Source organism: Lepisma saccharinum, chromosome 14 (genome assembly GCF_977018435.1).
Source record: "Lepisma saccharinum chromosome 14, izLepSacc3.1, whole genome shotgun sequence".
Classification (NCBI taxonomy): domain Eukaryota; kingdom Metazoa; phylum Arthropoda; class Insecta; order Zygentoma; family Lepismatidae; genus Lepisma; species Lepisma saccharinum.
Window position 1 is genome coordinate 36,674,571 of NC_139242.1, and position 12,471 is coordinate 36,687,041.

Genomic DNA, 12,471 nt, shown 5'->3' on the forward strand with positions numbered 1-12,471 from the left:
CGCAGAGACCACTATTGACCCGTATAAGAAATTTAACGTATTGAAAACTATATAACGAATCCTTATTTTCTTCACTAAAATTCTTTCTCGAGCTAGCTTTGTTCCACATGTAGATTTTTTTATTTTTCATGAATTGCTATTGCATTCTGCAATACGTGAAATAGCCATTGTCTATTTCTGCAACAATTTAACTACTATTGCAAAACCAATTAAACTTACATTTATTGGACCCTTTTAAATTTATTACTGAGAAGATATATGAACTCGGTCCTCCTATGTAAGGATAGTGGCGAAATGAGAAACCTTGCAATTGTGTATATTTCCTCGACTTAAAGATACATTACAGCAAATGTATTAATATATTTAATCTATTAACCTTTTTAGCTCACAGTAAAGAATGGCAAAAATTTGACTTATATTGTAGATGATCATCGCTGTCAAAGGTAAATATTTTACTAGGGTTGATTGAATTTATTGCAGGGAAAAAAAACCCTGGCTCAATTGAACTCTGTTTCAGTCTGACTTTGAACATGACGACCAGGTTGCTCTTCATCGGCAACGTTTTAGCCTTTTTAATAGCATACATCTTATTGAGACACTTCTCTCCAGAAAGAGGAAATATCATTCGGAAAGTCCTTTTGTCTAAAAACGTCGTTCAGCGGAAATATATTTTCAGCTATATTATTTTAGCACTGTCGCCATTTTGAAACATATGATTCTATGTGTATTTTAGTTATCTTCTTTTCTATATCTTATGTAAATCGTGACGATGAGAAAGAACTGATAAAATCTTTAATGGGATACAAATAATGAGATAACCATGCCTGACCAAGGTTCAAACCTGGAACCTCCGGCTTCGCAGCACGTTACCCTGAACACTCTGTCACGTAGGCCGTCTTAAACTGAACTACATGGGCTCATGCAAAACATACAGTCAAGAATAAAATGTGGATTTAATATCACCCGTTGCATACAAATAATTTTAATTCTGATTTGTTTCCCCCGATGATTTTAAAAATTAGTCTTACAAACGCTCGTAAGTCAAATGCGAGCACTTGAAACTTGTAAAGAAGCTGGATTGTGCGTCCATCCAATTCCATGTTTGAAAACTAGAAACTAGCATTATCAGCTATCCCATAATCGTTTGTGACTATTTACTGAATTTCTCTTCTAGTAGAACAAAGGTGAATGAACAAAAGTCACGAATATCTCTGTACATTTTATAAGAACCCTACTAGCGATGGCCCAAGACAGAACATTTATTATTAGATATCTCGCCTGCAAACATATTGAATAATATAAGAAACTGCATAGTGAATAAATATTATAAGAGTAATAATAAAAATACAGTACTGTAATGTGGCTTGGAGCCAATTGATCTATGGATTCTTGAAAGATGATTATTTTCATATGACTGTATTTATATAACATATTATAACAAAAAAAATAATGCAAACCTAATACGACTGATGGTGACAATACCGGGTATCAGTATCCATTGTGCATATACTTTTTATGCTGCTCCAAGAACCAAGTACTGCACTTTTCTAACTTTTCATGGTACTTTACTAATATGCCAAGTTTCAGTTTGGAAATTTATTTTTCGTTTTGAAAGTTAGTACTATCATCCTGGCATGGGTTTTGTTTTGTACCTGATATTTTTGTAAGTGATCATTGTGAGGTGGATTACCTCCGGTCTCTGCAGTTCTAGTTCTCTATTTTCCTGTCACATTTCTATCCTTACAGGAATTTGGGGCAAAAACCTCCAGGCATTGTGACTGTTTTTAATTATTCACATTTCATAATCTTGTAATCATATCTTTAATTTCCTTCCGCTTCCTGATTGGAGAAAGTTGTATCTAAATACGGTGGTCGAGTTTCTTCGTTTTCAAGACTGGGGAGTTATGATTCTGCAGGTGTTGTTTTTCTCCTGTGGCTGTACAATTTGACCAACACCACGATTTTCCTGGAACTAAAATTCAAAAAAGTTTGCATTTAACTGTATTTTATCGAGAACACTTTCTTTGTGGTAGAACTTATAGTATTAAGTGAAGGGCTCGGGTATAAAACATGGTAAATGACTTTTTGGTCATTTCTGAGTTCATTAAGGAAAAAGGTTATTAGAAGCTATACTGTAGATAAATTGTTCTCGTGTTGTGTTTACCAATTCCAGAAGGCTTTCACTGAGTTCAATGCAAATTGCATGACATGGCAATTTCATTCGAAAATTGAAGAATGGCACATTTTAAGTTGTAACTCAAAAATCACCAAAACGTCACTTACCATGTTTTACACCCGAGCCCTTCAAGTGATAACACTGGAGATGATGAGGTTGAACAACTGAATGTTTGAATTATTCAAACATGATATATTTTTACATCAACACAAACATTACGTTTGCTCCTATATGGGTACCTATCTAGTTAAGCATCACTTTCCATTATTCTCGGATAAAGATAAATTTCTTCTTCTTCTTCCTGGTCCTACTCGTGTATGATTCCTTGGCCTACTTGATGAATGAGATACAGTATATATTTTCTAGTATTTACTTTCATACATTTTCTTATTAACTTGGGACTGATAATATCTTATTTTCAAATCAAATAATCTCAAATTTAGTATTTTTTAATATTAAAGGAACTGTATTTCAAACTGCACAAAATCATGCAATATACTAGATATATGTTTTACCCATATTACATGGTATTTATCTAAGACTAAGTTAATGTTAGGATTAAATTATAGAAAGTATTGTAACCTAATTACCTCTCTTTTCGAAATTTGAAGAATTTAGGATTTTTAAAAATAAATCACTATAATCAATACTTAATTCTAGCGCTTAACGATAGTCCTTTGTACACGTACGTCTGACGTCACAAATTTGAGAATATTTTATTGTCATACTTCAAATTTTTTGTATTGGTCTGTTAAAAAACCGACATAGCCTGCATATGTGAAACACATACTTATATCATTCCAAACTAATCAATCTGATAGTGTGAGGTTAGGGCTTATGACGAGTAGTAAAACACTTCTCTCTCCAGGTTTCTACATACTTACTTGACTGTTTTCTTTTACTTCCCTGTTCTGCCATTTTTGCTTAATCGCAAAGATGAAAGGTGATAAGATGAGATTGGCGAAAGGGCAATAACAAACACGAGCTCCACCGAGGATTATACTGACTGTTGGTCCAGACGCCAGGGCCTCGTTGGCCAGCATAAATGCAGCTACTTGCGTGTGCTACGTGGACTTTTGGGTTCCTGCTAGGGAAAATAACCCCTTACGCCCCACGTTTCTATATGTAGCTAGATGGGTGCGCTCATGTCCCGGGTTCGATACCGAGTGGAGGCACTTTAAACTGTGGGTCAGGTTTCGTGTGGATAAAGTAAACTTAAAAATAAACTCAAACATGAACTCAAATAAGTGCGGTTAGGCTGTTTTGGAAGTTTTTTAAGGACCCACAGGGGTAGATACATTATGGAAGCCAAGTGTGTTATTCGTTGTATCGTATCGTTCTATTGAATGATGGGATCGAACCTGCCACTCCCAATAGATTTATGGGTGATGTAACTAATCATCATTCATCCTCAATAATCATACATGGTAAGGATTAAGATAAATACCTGTCTAGACTTACAATGGATGATCAAATCAGTAGCAAAGTGTAAAATAAAACTGTGCTTTCTCCAGGCTTCTTAGCTAGTTGAGCTCAGTAAGAGTGACTACTCTCCTTCCCAACTCTCCAAAGACCTCTTCCCTGTTTCCAATCAATTCGAAAAGTGAGTCAGTCCCCTGCCAGTCTTTCCGCTTCTCTAAACCCCTCTCGGTGGAGACTTCCTATACGCTGATACGTGAGTTTTTATCTTCCTATTATTGTAAACATATTGCTACCTGTTGTAACTCTGTAACCTAAATACATCAAGAAGTCTGCTTAACACTCGACTGTGCATAATTCAAATACCTGAGAGGAGTGGACAGCTGGTGTTAACAAGTGAACGAACCTTGGTGAATTGAAGCTTCTAGAGAAAGTTAAAATAAAATAAAGAATAATCCTATGGATTGATATGGTATCATATTCATAAACATGACTTATTTGCATATGATTTGCCACTTTATCAGTAGCCACTAGTCATTAATCAAGGTATCGACTTGCTCAGTGTTGTTGTTAGTCACTCTATGTACATCTTCGTATCTTACACTTGTCGCACTGTTTTTCAGCATCTGAAACCATTTTTAAACCCTCTGCTGTAGTAAAACACTGCCTGTACATTGTGCTGAAAGCATATCCCCACCCCTACCCGACTATAAGATAGCAAGTCATTTCTCTCTGCTCTTCTTCGGTCCAAACACAGACTAAGCGACTGTATTCATTTCTCAAAAACAGCTAGACAATCGACCATCTAATGTGGAAACTTTTACCATATGATCACAGACGTGAACAACTTGAAAGGCAGATAATTTCTGGCTTGCCTTCGTCTTATTATTCGTTCGTTAAGTTATTCCATTGAGCATAAATAGCCAGGTGGTTATTGGGTTTCAATGTTCGTGGAAGCACTCCCTTTGAGCCTCGGGTGCTTTGCCGCAGCCGGTGAGGCAATAATTATGAGTAAAATATTTGGTGCACGAACGAAGTCGAGGTGTGTTCCGAGAAATGATTACCACGATAACGGTCTCTGGTGCAGAGTATCAATCTTTTCAAACTACATTTCGCAAAAGGTGAAAGAGTGATAGAATTTTGCCAAAAAAAGAAGAACAAGCTTCTTCCGAAGTAGGTTTGGTTTGAGTTGATGTTTTAAGTCCACTTTGTGCACAGTAAGGCTAATCGGGACTGGACCTACAGTTTAAAGTGGAATCCGAACCACTAAGTGCGTCCACCGGGTATCGAACCCGGGACACCTTGATTACAAGGCGACGACGCTACCACTGCGCCATCGGGGAACCTGGTTACATTTAAGATACTAATTCATACTCAAACTATTTTCATCTTCGCACTTAAGACTTCCGCCTGTTCCAAATTTCATGCCTAATACATTGCTTATCTGGATGCATTGGGCAAGACAATTCATGACTTTTCGAGAAAAATGTTTTATTTACAAAGTAACTTTCAAAACTTTAATTTCATGGTAATATATAATCATGTTTCGGAAAATGAAGTGAACAAACTCGTGCATTCTCCGTAATTTCCTTGCCGCATTTCAGCGTTTTCCCCAATGCCAGTCTTCTATCAATCAATTCTGTTTTCTCTGATTTGTTTGCAAATTTGTTGATTCCTCGGGGTGGAAACAAGTGAAAAGATTGATTAAAAGATTTAAAGCCAAAAACTGAACAGTAGACGTTACTTTTTCGCACATTCCCCATGCTTTGAACGACTTCAACACAACAAAGTGTCCTACATAGAGTGTGTGTCGCCCCGGTCGAATCTGGTTACGCTTCCTTTGTAAGCAGCAGCGCAACATCTGTGCGCAGCTCCATTATCTGTGCCATGTACGAAATTCGAACATTCTCGAGTTAATTTGCAATCATTTTAGATATCAAAATTAATAATTACGTGATATTTTTCGGCGTCGAAAAATATTTTAAGAAGGTATGTAATTTACAAGTTTAATAATTTTATGTAAATATTGTAAAGGCCTAAATTGCATGATGTAATTGTGTAGATCCATGGATACGTGTAAATATCGACCAAGTTCCCTTGGTGTTTCGTAAACAACCATTAGGTATAAAAGGGGACCAGATTTCTGTTTATTGGGGCTTTCTTACCCGATTGCTGGTATCACAGGTCAACCTCGTAGGGAGAACTACCCGTGTCCCATGTCGGGCTTCAGCTTAGGCTAATTTCTCATAAACCTGCTGCTTACGCTCTGGGTTCTTGCGATACCATCAACCGTGAATAATCTTGGATGGGTTGCCCGTTGCAGATTTGCACGCAGATCTGCATCTGTCAACCCAATCCGGGATTGCCATTGGATACGTTTTATTGTAGTTGTGCATAAAAGATAATAAATCAAACTTTAATGGAAGGAAATTCCATAACCTTTCATTTCCAACTAAAGGAAAGGTATAAATCCGACACCAGTTATCAGTCAGGGCCTGGTCATCTGTTTACCCTATTACCCTGCCTGAGAAGCCCGATTTGGGTAACGTAGCTGTGACCATTCACAGGCCCTAGAGGACCAGTGTAGGTGCGTGTCAAGTGGTTGCTAAAAGCTCACCAGATGGCATACGGTAATTTTAATCGCGAATTGCAAGGACACTGTCAGAAAATAATTCCTCTGAAATTGTACACCCCTGTAATCGGGCCCGGATCAGTTAAACACCCTACCGACCGCGTGGAATTATATAATTTAGGTTTCTACGGGGAAATGAGTGCAGGTACACCTTTTACTCAAATCGGCTTTTTGTTCCTAAACACTCATTATGAGATTAGTCAAACGTCAACCAAGTAGACAGTTACAAGAATAATTATAATAGATCCTAGCAGAATACTTTCGCTACTTCAGTTTCATTTTCTTTTCTTGCACTTCATGCGTGACTTTTGTGGAGATCAAATAGACGATGTATAAGAATTCGTCGAAAAATGATGTAAAGGCTCTATAGCAAGAAAACTATGTTTCCTACAGAATTTACATTCATATTTTTCCAATCTAAAAAACAATGAGCGTGTAACCATTAATTTTGCCTATTTTTCCATAGAGGTTATGGCTTTCTTGCTATTGTCTATAGATTCAAAAATGTCAGGTGTAGTTATTAAGGTGAATGTGAGTTTCTAGCTCAGAGGCTCAAGGTTCGAATCTTGTTTATAGTATTGAAGTTTAGAGGTAAGAAATAGTATTGGGCGATGTATCGTCCAGACGACATATCGCGATATTGAAAATATATCGTCCAGGCAATATCAATTAGACGATATATCGTCACGATATTTGGCTATATATATTGTCAGCCATATATCGTCACGATATTTGGCGATATATATCTTGGAGACGATATATCGCCGATATCACGATACGGAAAAAATATCGTATCGTATCGTCTGTGGCGATATTATCTTGACGATATAACGCGATATCAAATTTCTGATATCGTCCATCCCTAGTAGGAAACCGCTTAAAATTATTACTATGTGAAAATCTGTATTATTTTTGATGTCTGCACGAATTTAGGTAAAAATGACGAAGGAGAAAATGGCTACGGAAAAAATGGCAAAGTGAGAATGGTAAGCGGAAAAAATTGCAAAGGGAAAAAATGGCAAAAAGAAAAATAGCAACGGTAGAAATGGCGAGAATAAAAATGGCAAATGCAATTATTATGATTTTACCTGAAAATTGAGAAATTATGTATCTCGCATTTCACAGTTTGAAATTAACATTTAATATAATTGTGGTATATTTTAACATTAATTTGTCTTTCAATGGATACATTTTTTTTATTTGATGTTTCTAAAAATTATTGAAGGGCTCGGGTGTAAAACATGGGAAGTGACATTTTTGTCACTTTCGAGTTACAAATAAAATGTGCCATCATTCAATTTTCAAGTGAAATTGCCATTTCATACAATTATGAGAAGTTAACGTCCGTGCAATCCAAGTGAACCTATAACACTAGAAGATTTGTTTTTAGACATTTCATACAATAGCTATACTTGAAGCGATACACTTGTCTGTTTTCTAATTACCTTTCCTTATGGGCTGTTAGTCGATTGGAACATCAAATTTATGCCGACATGCAACACAGACTGCGAAATTTGTGCATTGATTAGAGTGCTAACAAATGAACAATGCAGGATTTCTTACGAGGAGTAGCACATATCCTAAAGTTGCAATGCAAGTAAAGTGACAATATCAAAGGTTAGTTTAATACAGCATCAATGTTTCTTCTTTACAATTTACATGTGAATTATTTATATCAATTATTTATCATTTGCTGTTGCTTTTTTGTCCCTATTTTTACTTTTGCCATTCTCACTTTAGCAATTTTTTTCCGTTTGTCATTTTTACTTGGCCATTTTTACCGGACACCGTCCGCACAAGTGCATAAAAATTGACAGTATTTCGCTACTATGTCACATTTGTTGCTAAAGACATTATTTTTCAATAACGCTACATATGAACTAGAAGTTCAGGATTGAAAACATAACGGTTCTATGCAAATCCGAGTATTTGGCGGTGAAATTGGATTCCTTTAAACTATTTTGATATATGTTACAGGCATAAGTTTGCATTTAAAAAGATGAAGTAAAGACGGTATAATTTTAAAAAGGTAAATATTCCCCTGTTATTGACCAGAATACATTTTCAGCATTAAGAAATATTTCCCTACAACTTGATGAAGCAAAACGGTTATTTTACTTCCCTTTTCGCCTAAAATGGCAGACACCTGTCATCTTATGCCGACAAGCCATTAGGCGAAACGGTCATAGGCACTTCTTCGTTAACACTGTTACAATTTTCCGTGTTCAAATCCCGGCTTTGGAATGGATCTTCTTTCTGAGTGTCCCTCCATCAATTTCATCATATCATCACTCATCGTCATCGTCGCCAGAAGTGGCAGAAAAGGGACGTAAAATAACGTAATTCAATCAATCATTCAAACCATTCTTACCCCTCATCACCTTCCGTCTTACGCTTCGCATGTGTCAGAAAGGACAACGGGAAGAAAGTTTACACGATTTATTTGCAATGCGTCATTTATGTGAAAATTGTATGAACTATTGGCACTATGCCGCAACACATTGTTGAAAGAGGGAAGGAAAACTGGTCGGGTGCGGGGCACAGCCAGCTTTCACCAAGCGCGAAAACTAAATGCCAGGAGCTCTAAATAATGAAGTAGTAGTAATGAAATGCTGGTACTAAATTCCTCACAGTTCTCAAATCATACAAATTCATCATTAATGTATTATTTATTATTGATAAGTATAATTTTCGTATGTCAATATGTTGATAATATGAAGCCTACAACAATTGAGAAAATATATCGATATACTCTTTTGTACGTACATTTCCAATCCAGTTCATATTGGTAGGGAAATTACAAGTCAGTGAAATACAAGCAATTCTACTAACTTCCAACTACTCCACAACGAATGGAAATTTGCATGCTTATCTATGTGTTTCAATTAAAATGTCAAAGATTTTTTTAAAATTCTTAGCGTTTATTTCTTACGAGTGGAAAGTTTTCTCTAACGCCCTCCTCTCTTTCCAAGAATTGTGAAAAGTATATTTAAGGTATATTGCTAGAAGGCACATCATGCATACACAGTGCTTTGACCCTTATGAGTGAGTCACGGCTAAGGAATGTATTGGAAAGTTCATCAGAAAAAAGCCAATTATCCCAATTCAAAGCTAAACAAACATGTAATCAACACTTCCAGAAAGGTACGACTTTCGCAGTAGGTGTGCTATGTTATTTCTTGCTTTTAGCGAAATTGTGCACTTACTTTTTAATATGTTCTGTGCAGGTCCCTTTACAACCTGCACTTTTAACATTTCTCAAGTGTTTTTTCTTGCATCCCCTTTTTTAACTTTCAGGTAAGGATTTTAGGTGAGGGTATTTTCCCCGTATACGCTGAAGGGTACACAATGGCCATGTGTGCCGACGAACCCAAAACATTTTAATTCATCATCATCATCTACTTGTTGGATAGAAATTCTGTAAGTCCTATAGCGGAAATCATAATTAAGAGATAAGTGAATGGATTAGGAGTGTTGATATTTGACAACTTTGTTTTCTCCAAAGTATATCTCGATTAATGTTTATGCACACCGCGCTGCGAAATCGAGAGTTTTGGGTTCCTATACAGAACATTGATTTTCCTTGTGTTTATACTGGCATTTGTTTTATTTGCCTATTGTCACTGAACTAACTTCTAGGGAACTTCCCACACAGAAGCTTTTTTTCAATGTAATTTTGACGTAGTCAGGGCTAGCCTGTGGGAACAAGGATCTTATAACAAACAATCGACATGTACGTACCGTGCGTCCATTTCCTTGCGAGGCCGAAAGATCGGGAGAAGTGTGGCGGGCGGCGCTAGCGGAGATGCCGCCATTTTCGACCTGTAACGTCCTGCTTAAGTTTATCCTCGCGCACGTTTTCCTTCGCTCGGAATCTTTTGGAGTTTTCGAATGTGCAACACTATCAAGATTACGTTGCAGACTAAACCGTTAAAAGTCAATTGTTTTCGTGAAAATTGTTTGCAATCTGAAAGCTCCGAGCTTGAGTTGTTCTTTCCTTCACGACTACAGGTGCCCTGGACAAAGCTGCAAATGGAGTGTGGAACAGACCTTGAACCAAGAGCATGTTAAATTCGTACTGTGTGAAAGAGTGTGGCGTTTGGTTACTTGTCGTGCTACTTCTTTGTGTAATTGCAGTGTGTGTGTGTTGTGTGTAAGTGAGGCGATTGAAATGCCAGCCGAAAAGTTCACGTTGGAACAAAGAATATTTATGCATGACAGTTACTTGAAAACAGACTCGTGTCGAGACGTATGTAGGCACTTTGCACAGAAATTCCCTGGCGTTTCACCTCCAGGATGAGGGACGGTTATACGTCTTGTCCTTACATTACAAGAAACTGGATCATCAAATTTTAGAACGGAAGAAGAACTTTTTCGTGTGAATCAAAATTTCATCAAACGATGCCAGGAATGTGTGAATGTATATGGACATCAATTTGAACAACTCTTATAACACAAGTTAGTGCTCGTTTTGAAATATTAATATAATTATCTGCATGCTAAAGATATGTCCATAAAAATAAGACGTTACTGGTCGAAAATGTCGTCATCTCGCTAGCGCAGCCCGCCACACTTCTCCCGATCTCTCGGCCTCGCAAGGAAATAGACTCCCTGTATATCGTGGCGTGTTGTTAAGAGTATGAACAAATGCACTACATATGCATGGTAACTACAAATTTAGTTTTGTATTTTCTAATTGTTGTTGCATTATCTAGTAGGGCTGGGAGTTCGAATTCCAATCGGATTATCCCAGTCCAAAATTATGCGAACCTCGGATCTTGGATCAAATATACGAATCCATTACGATCGGAAAACAGAATCTTTCCAGATTCGTATCTGCCCATATCTAACATCTAGTAATTACTGAATACGTAGTTTAGTTTCAATTCTAACATTTTCCTCCATTAATCAAGGCAAGCTGAACTTGCTTTTACGTGCATAAAACTTTCATAACTTAGCTTGAGTTTGAGTTTCAAGTCCAGTTTATGCACAGACAGGCTAATTGAGACTGGATCTACAGTTTAAAGTGGGACCAAAACCACTTTGTGCCTCCACCAGTATCCTTGATTACAAAGCGCCGACGTAACCGCTACGCCATCTGGGAGGCCATTTTAATTATGTCATTAAATTCTCAAATATGTCTATACTCGCGTTGAAGTATCCTTCTTGAGGCTTAATTGGAAAATACTATTCTGAAATTGTCGTTTTGTTTAAATATATGGGTCTCCTCAATTGTGCATCACTACACCAATTCCAGAATACAAAAAATAGATATACCCAATATGCATATTTGATTTGATTTTTGTTATTTAGCGTCGCTTTTCTTCCCACTTTTGGCTAATCGAGACGACATGTATGAATGAAGAAGTTGATGAAGGGACGGACACTCACAAAGAACACCCATACCCTGGCCGCGATTTGAAACCGAACCACCAGGCGTCACAGCGCGGTTGAAATGTAAAATAGAATTACATCGTTGCTCGAAATAGTAGACCCAACAGATGCAGAGAGAAGGCAATGTGTTACAAGTATTCGATAAATTCAAGAGACTATAATTTGTGGATCATTAGTCCCACCGTTCTAGTTTTCAGTGCGCGTGATAATACTCTAAGTGAAACGTTATTGATAGCGAATACCTACACAGGGAAAAGTTTGTTTGGAATAACCAAAAAATAGTTTCTCCTAACCATTTTTTTTAAATAGGCGACTGTTCACCAGAAACAATTATTTTAGAAATCGTGCACATTAGTTTAAAGTTACTAAGAAATTGAGTCAAAAATACATTTAAAAAAAAGGTTACCAATTGTTTTTGTTTGCGCTTACCACTTTGCAAGGTGGGTTGTTTTAAATCAGGTTGATTTAAATCGCGATTAAAATCACCTTAAATAAATAATTTATAAAATAATGTACATAAGGATTTTGTAGATATCAGAATTACTTTTGCTGAAAGTACATTAATCTCTTAATCATTTAATGCTGTTTGTTAGGCTCTAAGAAAGGGGAAAGTAAAGGAACAAAATATGTAGGGGCTATATATACTGATGAGGTGAAGCTCATACGAAAAGAAATATAGGGGAAACTGGCCTAAAATGACATAGTTTTTGCAGAACACCTAAAAGTAGGACAATACCACAGGTTAGAAAGCTGATTTTATTGTAACCCATTCTTACATTTTTTAGCTACAATATAAAAATAATTCGAATGATATACGCTCAAAGAACAACTAGTAATAATCGTTTGAAGT